This window comes from Cryptomeria japonica, chromosome 3 (genome assembly GCF_030272615.1).
Source record: "Cryptomeria japonica chromosome 3, Sugi_1.0, whole genome shotgun sequence".
In the NCBI taxonomy this organism is placed as follows: Eukaryota; Viridiplantae; Streptophyta; class Pinopsida; order Cupressales; family Cupressaceae; genus Cryptomeria; species Cryptomeria japonica.
In genome coordinates this window covers 307,153,866-307,168,132 of record NC_081407.1, presented here as the reverse complement: position 1 = coordinate 307,168,132, position 14,267 = coordinate 307,153,866, and positions in this window count along the sequence as shown.

Sequence of the window (14,267 nt, the reverse complement as noted above, 5' to 3'; positions counted from 1 at the left end):
GGGGTCATGTTCTTATGATGATGAGAGCATAGGCAACATCGAGCTTCCCTTGATGTACAAACATCTACAGAAACAATGGGTACCCAATGAACTCCTCCAATAAACACTAATTTTTGTGTTAACGAGAGGATATATCGCATAGCACCATCATCATTACATGGTTTGGGCCTATTTTCCATGGACGGCATAAAGGTTCGTTACAACAAAGTTGCTGAATTGATGGAGTATGTCGAACCTTATTACAATTATAAAAATTGGAAGCAGATTATTCGATATAAAAAATATGCATAGGTATGCACTCTCACCGAATTATATACAACGGAAAGATAATGATCAAAGTAAAATAGTGGCTATGTACATTGATAGAAGGCCAAAATAAACAGGGAGTATTGTAGGTTGTATCAATAGTACATGACCTGTGTCAACTAATAAGCTACCCAATTACATATTTGAGGTGCGTGAGGGAAATTGTATATTTGTATGTGTGATAAAATCAATAAGTGTAGTGGAAGAGATGGTAATCAATTATAATTTGAATCGCATGGATACAAACAAAGTTACTATCATGGGGGTGGTACATACTATATACCATTTAAACCAACCTTCAATTAATGACTCTAATATACGATTTTATTATTAAGTTTTTTTGCTAAGTTTATTGGTTTCATTTCACTAATGTTTTTTTTATATTTAATCTTTGTCACAGGGTGACATTCATCCGACACATAGCATAGATATAGATGTAGCTCCCAACCCTTCTACCCAACAGATAAACCTCATTGTAATTGTACAAATTAGATAGAAGCAAAATGTTATATTATTATGTTCTTTTCTTTTGGGTTTTCGAGTAATTTTGATAATGTTACTAAAATTATTTTCACGGATGGATGTTCGGGGAAAGGCACCTGCATTACTTGATGATAATACAATGATGGAATCACTATTATGCGATGATGACATCGCATGTTCCACAAACCTTGTCGCAATGATGAGAAAGATCCAAAAAATGTTAATAGATAAATTATTTCTTCAGCATACCAAGTCTCTCAAACTGATGCAATAAAAGAGAGGTTGTAACAATTGATGTAGAGAGAAAAAAACTTGCAAGTAAGTAGTAATGTAATCTTTAATTATAACATAAGTTCAAAAATGGTTTATATTTTATACTCTTTTTATGTCAGGAACTAAAATATGTATGTGTTATTTTTACAAGAAATATTGTGTCTTCATCAAGTTGGTGGCCATGATCAGGGTACTCTAGGTAGTTCAGGTGATGACAATGTTCCATTAATTAAAACTACTTTGATGCTCTAATATATCCTTTATGTGTTCACAGGCTCCTTGTTGTTATCAAACATGTGACTACCTGCACATTTTATAATTATTGCAGAGCATCCACACTATAACTCATCAACTAGGGACAACCTCCCACTCAAGGTCATATGTTGACTCTATTTTTTATGCCTCCATACATGGCACAATACATTCATACATCCTTCAAGGTTTCACAACACCCCGGTTGCCAAGTCACAATTCATTGACTCAAACATACCAATTAAGACAATCATTATCTAAGACTACATACCCTCACTTTGGAACTCGCAATCACTCCCAATGGAATTAGAAATTACTACTAGGGTTTACTCAGACCCCCACATACTGACACATTACTTGGTTTTCACATTAGAGAAAATATTCTCACTATTTTCATAAGTTGACAGTCTATGTAAAGTTTAGGACAGACACAAAGGAATTAGGCAATCACTTGTCATAAACACCCAATCGTAACTCAAGGCACTCAACCCTCCTTGTAAACATACACCAAACACTGAGGTTTCCATCCACACTATCTTCCAAGACTATTTTTCATTCAACCCTCACATGTCAAAAGCTTTTTATCACTATTTTCAAGTTTGTTGTCATGAGGCAATACAAGAGGACAATCATATCACATCTTTGGTTAAAGGTCTTTTAAGGCTTCAAAACTCCTTTGAAATATCTAAGATGACTCCCCACACACCTTATTCATACCCCAACAATATACCAACACTCATTCATATGTACTTTTGCACCAAACCCTCACAAATCTGCCTTTTCATTGTCTTTATTGGATTGAGACACCCAAAACAGTCCCAAAAGTCTTCAAATCACGTGCCAAACTTGGAGTGAAAACCCTACACACTTGATGAAATGAAAGTATACAATATAATATAGATGTATGCCCATTTGTGGGCTTATTTGGTAAATAAAATAAAAGATGTTACATTTTGAGTGCTTGATGTCAGTCCTAGGTAAGGTTTGGACAGTTTGCACCAAAATGGCCACTTCAATCTACAAACCAGTTTCCAAAGCCAATAAATGCATTTGATGGTGGAAAACATGTGGATAACAAACTGCAATATTCAGAAAACTAAGAAAGAGTGCAGGGAATTCAAAAAAATTTATTATTCAAAGGCTCTAAAATTGATTGTTCTTTTTTAAAAAATTGGTCCTAGTTCCTCATTGTTCTCTTGGTTCTCCTGCACCATTGTGTTATTTCTCATATATTTAATGTTTTGTATATTTAATGTATTATTCTTCAGGTGATGTCCATGTTCCTATGCAAACGTCGCCTCATTAGAGGCCATCATCCCCACCTATATTGCCAACTACAATGTTGGCAACATGCAGCATGTAGACATCCACTAGTGCACATCATACTGAACCCAGAGTTGGTAGATCCCTATTTTTCTCTCTTTTTTTTAATGTGTTTATTTCCCTTGAAGTGTTCTTTCTTGGGGGCATTTCATAGTGGATTCATTTTCTACAGCAAGACATGTACATGAGGATGCAGAAGCCACTAGTGGTGATACCATAGAAGCATTTCCTGGATCTTCCTGTATTTCCAATATGGGAACGTTTCCAGTCACATTTGTTGTGACCGAAGATTTGCTTCCCATAAAGATAGAGAAGGTTCTAGGTACTTCAAAATTATTATACTATTTAGAGTAATTGTAATTTACTTATTGATCACTCATTTTGGACTAATCATCCCATGATTTGTTTGCAGGAAATGATATTTTTTATAAAAATCTTAATGAAATTACATTGGGGATCTTTGGGCCCACCATACGTAAACGATGGAATGACCAAGAAAAAAAGTTAAAAGATGAGCCCATAAACTATTTGGTTGGGTTGTTCAGAAATGACACATTCGAGAAAAGCAAGGTCCTTGAACAAGCTGGCAAACATCTAAAGTATGTGAGGGACCAGTATAGGACACATTTAGAGAAGAAGAAAAAGTATGAGCATCCCCCATGATTCCAGAGAGGGAGTGGAAGGACGTGATTTTGGATGCAAAGGAGTGAGTTGAAAGGAAAAAAGGAAATACACCACCAAGAAGAAGAAGGTATTGTATACTATTAAGAATGTAATTATGTACTAATTACTCTTTATATTTATATAATCTAACATATTTCAAACTTTTCATAGATTGCTTGACACATCAAAGGAAACTAACGCAAGACTAGAAAAGTGTGGGAAATACAAACTCGGCTCTGGTGGTTATATGAAAGTTGTCGCACGAATTGTAAGTATCAATAAATGAAATACCATATCGAAATAATAAATTGCAAAAAAAAATTAATCATTAAATAATACAAAAAATATTCATGATATTAAGAAAAAAATGTAGGGCTCTTAATTCAATAGAGTGCCCATAGAAGATGACATGAAAATTGCTTTTCGAGAGGGCTATAGAACCGTGGTTGAATGTCTAAAAGGATTGAGTGAGCAAATAGAATAATTTGGTGCATCTGTCAATCATGTAAATAAGCTAAATAAAAATTATTTAAAATTGATGTAGCGTCCTAAAATTGTGACACTTGCAATTTCGACCGCATTTGGGTCTTCACGATGGCAATGCAACACGGAACCTGAATGGAGACCCCGAAACTTGTTCATGATATCAAAAACTGCATTTTTTTAGCACCCTGGCCTGATCCTCCTTGCACCCTGCTGCCCCTGGAGGTGGGACCATGGCGCCCAGCGCCTTGGTCCCTGGCCCTATTTTGGGCCCGATCTCTTATGGGGCTTCGGGTCTTTAAGTTTGCAAATTGGAAAATATTGTTTCCTGGTCGGCCCAAGGTCGAGAAAATCAGTCTATCAACCCTAATTGACAAGTATATAAACTACTTTTCCTCTCCTAGAAAGGAAGGGAAAAAATAAGCAAGAACAAGGCGCGGAAGCGATATTCAAACATTCAAGCATTCAAGCATTCAAGCATTCCTTCAAGCAATTGAGCATTCTAAGTCTCCATTCAAGGCTAGGTGTTGCATTCAAGACAAGGATTCAACCATTGAAGAGGAGATCACATACAACATACAACATACAACAACATTTACACCTTCGCATGTAAGAATACAAACATTCTTACAACAAGGTATCAGTACTTGTTTACATTACAAACATTTACATTTACAGCATTCTCATTTCTTGGTTAATTCCAAAACCAGGGTTTGACCTAAAGGCAAACCCCTCATCCCTAACCCCCCAATCGTCCTCTCTTTTCTATGTGTAGGTTGCAGGTACGCGGCTGTAATTGAAGATCTGGAATCCTTGTGCAGAGACGAACAGATCCCCCTTGGTTTCGCGGATTTTCCGGAGGACCGTGTGCACGTCGAGCGCCATCGTCCCATCAACTTTTGCTCAAATTTGTAGAACAGCACCGTCTCGACATTTTACTGCTAATTCCAGGTCCGCAGCTTCATCCCATATCCCTATCTCTGTTTATAAGCGAATCTTTCCTACTTTACATGCATTCCTAGTTCAATCTTTCTATCTATATTCTTTACAAAAGAGGGTATCCTTGATGTCTTAACCCTTGAAACTCATATAGAATCCAATCTTGCATTGCGTAGGATTGGATCTTGTGGGTTTCAACCCCTCTTTTGAATGTAAAGTCTCCCCTAAGTGAAAACCATCAACCCTAGTGACTCCCCCTTCTCTCTCCTTGGAGTTGGGGAGGGGAGAACGACTAGGGTTCGATTTTTCCACTTTACATTTTGGTGAACCCGACGTGAACATCCTCATTCTGATTATTCATGGTTAGATCTGAAAATTTTGCTTTCCTAATTATATTTCCATGTTTGATCTTTTGCAAATTTTAGAGGTTGATTGCATAAAAACCCTAAAATTTTCTTTTAAGTAATTAAACTTGTGAAATGTTTAATTGTTAATGCTTGTTTCAGATCTACCCTTCTATTGCAAATTGTCAATTCATATTTGTGCTTTAATTCTGAAAATTAAGTGGTTAAGTGTCAAAACCCTAATTTTTAAGACCTTCTTGATTCAACCTTTGACTGATAATTTCACTAATCAAAACACCTCCAAATCGGCTGTAACTTTGGATTCCGCAATAAAATCACAATATCTTTCATCCCTGAAAATTTGGAAAAAAGTTGCGAGGACCGTGTGCACCCCGAGCGCCATCGTCCCCGACATTTTTTCTGAAATTTCGGGAGCTAGATCTTACTGTATTTTTCTGCTAAAATCCAGAATTTTGGCTGATTTTATCAATTTTAACACTTTCAAAATTAAAGTCAAAGTTGGTCTAGCGATTGCTTGGATAAAGGCTTCTAATCATTCAAAAATCATTGAAATTGAAATTCATATCAAAATTGTGTTTCTTACAGTCCTAAATCTGAAAAGTGTGTTGGCATTCATTTGAAATTTCAGTGCTTTATTCAAATTTTTACAATTTGTGACTTTTGAAATTAAGTGTTTAATTGCAACAACCTTGATTTCCACTTTCAAATTCGAATTTTGCATGAAATCGAGTCAACTTTTAAATTTCAAAGCCTGCATTGCTTTCAGTATTCCTTCTAAAATCATAAAATTCAAAATTTCAGTTTCCCCCTCTTTTTCAAAATTCTAAATTTGCATTTTTCAACAATCTTGGTAGGGTTCAATTTTGAGATTGCAACTTTAATTTGGCCTATCTACAGATCGTAAAATCACTCAATTTTTTTAGATTAGCTTTAAAATCATCATAACTTTCATCCCTGAAAATTTTGAAAAAAGTTGCGAGGACCGTGTGCATTCCGTTCGCCATGGTCCCGGACATTTTTTCCGAAATTTCGGGAGATTGTCCTGATTGCATTTAATAGCTTAAATCTAGGAGATTGGCTGATTTTATTGAAATTTGCTACCTCTAAAATTCAAAATCTTCTCTCTTTCTTTAGTGCATGATTTTTACAACAATAAGCCCTACTTACACTATTCTCGTTAGACGAAGCCTTAGAATTAAGTCTTTCCAAGGTGTAATTACCGAGGAGATGGAACCTAATTTGAATGGCCTTTTTAACGAGGACATGGGTAATTCCTCTAATCCTCTTAATGATGAAGAAGCTCTCCATGAGGTTTCTGTAGAACAACTTTCAAAATTGGATAACCAATTTGATGATTTTCGACAATGGATGTCTCAAGAATACCCCGATAGTGAAGCTCTTTCATTAATTGAGGGTCTAAAACGTATGGTTCAAAGTGATAAGAATGGAATTGATATTTTGTGTGGTATTGCACACATTGTGGATTCGAATGTGATGCCTATGAAAAGTTGTGCCAAAACCTTAGGTTATACACAACCTCCTACTCAAGTTAATCATTCTATTCCGTTGACAACTCCTATTGCTAATATACCTACTTTTACATCAAACATAATGACTACTTCAATACAAGACATTCCTCCTATGATCACTAGTCATGGGGGCAATCCTTCTTCTTCAATCAACCCTCTTCCTTCATTCAATCCGACTTCTTCATTCATTCCTTCAATGAGTGTTCCTATTATATCTCCACAAATAAACATGACACAAGGGGGCAATTCATTTAACCCTTCCATTCCTCCTTGTAGTGTTCCTCCTTTCCAATCATCTCCTATGACTAACTATCATAGTGTCCCACCACCTTACTCTCTATCTTCTTTCAATAACATAACACCTCCATCACAATCTAACACGTCTAATATGAACTCTTCGACTGAAGCGACCATTAACAATCTTGCACAAACTGTCTCTTCTTTACAGCAACAAATTGCCTCTATGAATCAATCTAAGTTTAGTGTGCCCACATTTGATTTTGCGAGCCCACTTTCTCTTGACATTGTTCGAGTTATCCCCCCTAAACATGTTGAAATTCCGCATTTGGAGCTTTATAATGGTAAGGGTGATCCTCTAACACATGTTAAGACCTTTCAAACAATATGTATCGATTTTGCCTATGACCAAAGATTGCTTGCAAAACTGTTTACTAGAACATTAAGAGATAAAGCCCTACAATGGTATTGCTCGTTGCCTTATTATTCTATTACTTCTTTCGAACAACTTGCAAATGCTTTTATTCAACAATTTCAAAACAATATAAGTCCTAAAGTTACTTTGATTGATTTAATGCATTGTAAACAAGGTGTTAAAGAAAAAGTGACTGATTTCATTGGTAGATATAAGCATTTGTATGCTCAAATTTCTTTTCCAGTGCCTGACAATGACATTCAAAGAATCTTTATTTCTAATTTACAAAAAGACATTAGAGAAAAACTTCTATTTTCTGAGTTTACTTCTTTCCAACAGTTGTGCACAACTCTTCACAATTATCAACTGACTGTGAGTCAAATGGAACAAGCAAATCCTATGGCTCTGAGTGATAAGGGTGATAGTAGTCAACAACCATTTGGGAAGTTTAAACCGAACAGAGAGTCCATTAAATTCAATGAAAACATCATCAACAACAATGTGAATGCGGCATCAGGTGTGCCTCCTATTTCTAAGTTTTTCAAGAAAGAAATAAAGTTTACTCCTTTGAATGAATCATTGCATAGTATTATGAATAAATTATTGGAACAAAATGTGCTTACTCTTCCTCCTATAAGGCAAATAGACCCTGCAAAGATTAACTCACCCTATTTTGATAACAAATCTTTTTGTCAATTTCATCGTCATCCTGGGCATGATACTGAAAAATGTTTTGCTTTAAAGGGTAAAATTCAAGATTTGATTGATAATAATACTATTTTTGTTTCTGGAGTGAATGATAAAGGAAACACATCTGTAGCTCCTCCTAACCAAAATCTTAAGACTTTTACTGATCCATTGCCTTCTCATACCTCTGATGCGATTGATACTACTGATTCCTCTATCTCACCTGATGATCTTGTGTCCATAACTCCGAATGTGATTAACTTTGTGGAGCAGCAGAAAATCCCTAAAGAACCTTCCATCACCTTTGATTCTAGTGAAACTATCAGGGCACCTGATGGTCCTTTATATATAGTTGCAAAAGTCAAGAATACACCTTGCCGTGGGGTGCTTATTGATCCTTCTTGTATGGTTAATATCATTACTGAAGAATTTCTTTTTACTTTGCAATTAAATCAAGTGATCTATGATGAAACAAATGTGGTTGTGAAACTATTTGATGCATTTTCTTCTCCTGCAATTGGTTCTATTACATTACCTATTGAGGTCCATAACAAATCCCTTGATGTGGACTTTGCTATTATTCCATCATCCGAACAATTTCGTGTGAAGCTAGGCTATCCTTGGCTATCTTCCATGAAAGTTATTGCTTCTCCTATTCATAAGTGTTTGAAATTTCCCCATAATGGTGAAGTTGTTACTATCAATCATAGCCTCTTTAAACCAGCTGAAAGAACTTCTAGCGTTCCTATTGATTACCTTTGGCCTAAACAATTCCAATCTCTTCCTCCACAAAGTGATCATCTTTTTAAATCTTATCAAAAGTGGAAGAAAGATATGATATTATCTCTAAGTGAACCTAGAACACCCAAACTTGACATTCCTATCATTCTTGAGAAGGAAGTTCTTCATTTGAAAGATAAAACTAATGTCTTTCCTCAAGAAGATTCCCAATCCATCCCTATGGATGTGACTATGCCTATATCTAATAAACTTCCTAAGAGTAGACCTATACCTCCTCGTCATGATGGACTTGGTCTCCTTCCTAAACCAAATATTCCTCCTTTATATGGAGCAGTTCCTCCTCCTTCCTCTTATGGAGAGAAGAGACCTTCCTCTTCTCCTATTGTTCAACCTAAGAGACCACAACCTAAACACCCAAGTGAAAAGGATGAGAACATTCCTCCTCCTCAATTTCCTCAACTTCCTACTAAGACTAGACGAAATCGTTCTGCACGTGAACGCCGATGAAAGCGTCATCTTAGAGCTCAGGCAGCTGCTTCTCAAACTTTGCAATCCCCAAAAACACCTTCAACTAGTATTATTCCATTTTCTCCTCAACCGACGATTGAGCCGAAATCTCCTAAACATAAGATGCATGATGGTCTTGATCCTGTGCGAGTTAAAGATCCTATTTTTATAAATCTTGATGATGATATAGATGAAAATGTTATTCATGATGAAAATGTTACTCCTATTCATTCTGATAGTGAATATGAATATGTTGATGTTGATAACCATTTATCTAACAAATTTTCTAAAGCACTTATCCTAGCTCCTAGACAAGAACACCGTGGCTTGGGATATGAACATAGCCCTTGTTTGGATCTTGTGATAGCTCCATCTGCTGTGTTGGATGTTCCTCCTCTAGCGTGTTTCCTACCTTCCCGAAATATTGATCAGCAAGATCGGGGGGTAGATGACGTGCTAGACTAATTCATTAGCATAGCAGATTCTCTCCTCTCTTTTGTTACTTCTTCTATGTGTTATTCTCATTCTTCTATTTGTTGTCCTTGGTGTTGTCTACTTGAGGACGATGCAAAACATTGAGATCTCTTTTGGTCTCTCTCATGTTGACTCAAAAGACACATGTGTTCCCTTCTTCTAGGTGACCTTCCTTGATTGGGGAATGAAGAACAATTATGCATATATACATATGATATACATGAATTATCATACAGTATACTGACCCCGAGGAAAGCGAAGTCACCTTGTGCTTTGTGTTTTGTGTCTATTATCCTTGGGCTTATCTCACACTTGGGGGCTAAATCCTTGTGATAATGTGCTCCTTTCTCATTTCTTATATGTATCACTACCTTAAATCAATCACCCCCAATGAGGCGTGTGCGATCGCTTTAACGTAGGGGGGCATACATCCCATTCATATCTTTTCAAGATACTTGAAAATTTCTTGACAAATTTAACTTTGCCTTGAAAATTTTTGATATCTTTCTTGCATGACTCATAGTGAGGGAACCTTACTACTGACAATCATGGTTCTCCCTCATGATCTTCCCTTTTACTTTGTCAATCGAAGTCGTAAGATCCTTAGTCCACTGGGGGCTTGGTGTATCTTGCCTCCTTGACGTGGTGAAAGTTTTTCAATGTTGTTTCCTTGTACTTTAAAGGAAGTATGAGCGTACGCTTATACTCCTGCTAAAGTGGGGGCTAAATGTAGCGTCCTAAAATTTTGACACTTGCAATTTCGACCGCATTTGGGTCTTCACGATGGCAATGCAACACGGAACCTGAATGGAGACCCCGAAACTTGTTCATGATATCAAAAACTGCATTTTTTTAGCACCCTGGCCTGATCCTCCTTGCACCCTGCTACCCCTGGAGGTGGGACCATGGCGCCCAACACCTTGGTCCTTCAGGACTAGGGCGCCCAGCCCCCTAGTCCCCCAGGACCATGGCGCCCAGCGCCCTGGTCCCTGGCCCTATTTTGGGCCCGGTCTCTTATGGGGCTTCGGGTCTTTAAGTTTGCAAATTGGAAAATATTATTTCCTGGTCGGCCCAAGGTCGGGAAAATCAGTCTATCAACCCTAATTGACAAGTATATAAACTAATTTTCCTCTCCTAGAAAGGAAGGGAAAAAATAAGCAAGAACAAGGTGCGGAAGCGATATTCAAACATTCAAACATTCAAGCATTCAAGCATTCAAGCATTCCTTCAAGCAATTGAGCATTCTAAGTCTCCATTCAAGGCTAGGTGTTGCATTCAAGACAAGGATTCAACCATTGAAGAGGAGATCACATACAACATACAACATACAACAACATTTACACCTTCGCATGTAAGAATACAAACATTCTTACAACAAGGTATCAGTACTTGTTTACATTACAAACATTTACATTTACAGCATTCTCATTTCTTGGTTAATTCCAAAACCGGGGTTTGACCTAAAGGCAAACCCCTCATCCCTAACCCCCCAATCGTCCTCTCTTTTCTGTGTGTAGGTTGCAGGTACGCGGCTGTAATTGAAGATCTGGAATCCTTGTGCAGAGACGAACAGATCCCCCTTCGTTTCACGGATTTTTCGGAGGACCGTGTGCACGTCGGGCGCCATCATCCCGTCAACTTTCGCTCAAATTTGCAGAACAGCACCATCTCGACATTTTACTACTAATTCTAGGTCCGCAGCTTCATCCCATATCCCTATCTCTATTTATAAGCGAATCTTTCCTACTTTACATGCATTCCTAGTTCAATCTTTCTATCTATATTCTTTACAAAAGAGGGTATCCTTGATGTCTTAACCCTTGAAACTCATATAGAATCCAATCTTGCATTGCGTAGGATTGGATCTTGTGGGTTTCAACCCCTCTTTTGAATGTAAAGTCTCCCCTAAGTGAAAACCATCAACCCTAGTGACTCCCCCTTCTCTCTCCTTGGAGTTGGGGAGGGGAGAATGACTAGGGTTTGATTTTTCCGCTTTACAATTGAATACTTGAGCAATAATATATTCGATGTTAATTTCCAACATAATGTGAGTATATTTGTTTTAAATAATCAGGCAATTTCATAATAATGAACATGACATTGGAATGCAGCTTGCACAGGATGGAACACAACCTACACATGATGAAGGTCGTGGTATGCATCCCAGTAATAGAGGTATTCACGTGTTAAACAAAAAAATTTAATGTAATAATTATTACAATTAAACATCTTTAATTAAAATTGGTGTAGTAATTAATGTAACCTTTTTTGTTTTTATTTTAGAGCATGTAGACCATGGTGAGAAAGTAGAGAATGATCCAGGTAGACAACATCAGGAACATGATGGGGCCCCAATAGGTAAAGAGGACCATTTTTATTCCTTTAAACGAATTTAATTGCAATTGGTGTATTGATTAATTTCATGTTTCAACTCCAGAGGATTTAGAGGGTGTTCAGGACGTTGAGGATGAGGCTAGACAAAATGATCAGGAAGATGATGTGGCCCCATCAGGTAAATAGCACCCCTGCAATTTTTTTTAATTAACAAAATACTTGTAACAATAATTTAAAAACTCATGAATTTAACCCATTTCTTTGTTATTGCAGCGGACCCCCCTTTGCATACGCGTCCTCATCGTCAATACAGGACTAGGCATACATTAACTAGATCATGAGGAAAGGGCAAAATAACTGAAGAGGGGACAAAGATGAGGACAATGATGGTCCACTTAATCTTTACATCCAAGCTTCAAAAAGAAAGAAAAAAAATGATTGTAATCTTATTATATGTTAACTAGATTTTATGTGTTAACGGATTTAATTATATGTTAATGAATGTTGATGAATGTTACTTGTTAATGAATGTTAATGAATGTTATGTGATAATGAATGAATGTTATATTTCATTAATGGATGAAATAATGTTAGACGTTAAAGGGGAATTTAGAGTGATATTAGGGGGGGGAGGGGCCAAATGAGCTTCCACCTTCACATGGTTGGCCCTGTTAAGTTAAAAATATTAAACTATTCTTGAAACAAAGAGAAGCTCAATACGGTAATTCACTTTTCAATATTTCATTACGGTCCACTATTAATCTTATTCATGCTAAGCATCTTGTTTGCAAGTTACATATTTAGTTTTGTAGGTTGTGAACATGCTTCTGCGAGACAATTCCTCATTACAAGTGAATGCATGCCTCATTGGTTTTGTGAGTTTATTTTATTCTATAATAGACATACTTTCTCTATTCTTTCCTTAACATTTGTTCATTTTGTTTTAAAATAGATACACTGCCTGATTTTGTTCATTCATTATTCATTTTGAGTTTATTTTGGGTCGAATTTGAAGAAAGAGCATGCATAAAAGGAGGTGGAACTGATGAAACTGGTTGTTAAACTAAGTTACTGATTCTTCACTAAAACCCTTGGATCCTGATTCTGATTCTGCCTGGGTCCTGGTCCAAGCTTGATTCCCCTTGGATTCCTCCAAGGTCCTTCTTAGGTGGTTGGGTCCTCAGTGATTATTCATCATCTATTGTGCCTAATTTTGGGGAAAATTAATAAAGTAGTGTTGGTTGCAAAGTGTACAATTGAATTTGCTATCTCATATACATTGCAACCTTTTGTAAGGGTTGTGATCTGACCCAAACTACTATTCAAATTGCAATTGTTATAAATACATAGCCTATCACCATTGGTGCAATCTAATCTTTCTTTCTATTTTTGTTGATTTATTCATATTGTCATAAGGATGTGAAACTACTATTAGTGATTTCTTATTGGTCAACTAGTTATCATATTGATTAATAATCAGCTCTGAGATCTTCCAATAGTTATAGTGGCATTATTTATCACTAGATTTTTCCATCCTACTATCTTGATGACTAGATCTGGTATTGTCAATATTTTCTAAGGGTTTCAAGACCTAATTGAGCATCATTAATCAAATCAGTTTTTGAATCTATGCAATTCACTGTGTGAGAGTTTACTTTCATTTCATTTCAGTCTATCATAAACTAAATAAATTCAAGATTACATTCTCTCTCAGATTCTTTTATATCATTGGAGTAGATTTTATTTCACATATATATGTGTGTGTGTGTGTGTGTGTGTACAGATGTACCTGTACCCATAACCAAGGATTTTATTTTTTCTGATTTCATGAATCTGTACCCGATTATGTATCTGTATGTGTACCCAAATCGGTAACTTAGCTGTTAAATTATCTAAAATTCATCTTGTCTCATCTATGACCTATGAGGGGATTCTAACTAATGTAGAACTAATGAAATTGTCCTCAAAACTCCACCTTTTCAAGCCTCAAACTGATGATGAACTTAGAAATCCACATTTTCACTAAAAACTAATGCCTAAACTGATGAATGTTACTAAGAACTTGCATTCTAACTTGAATTTCACTTAACTGAAACTCCCACCCTTTAGTCATTTCCATGTGCATGTTTATGGTAGTCCAATCTAGTAAAAAATACTATCATGAGTGCACTTTCGTTTCACATAGAAGGTGATCATATCTCCATGTTGCATTGTCTAATCTCAAACTTACTGCCATGTGCCTCTATATTTAGAACC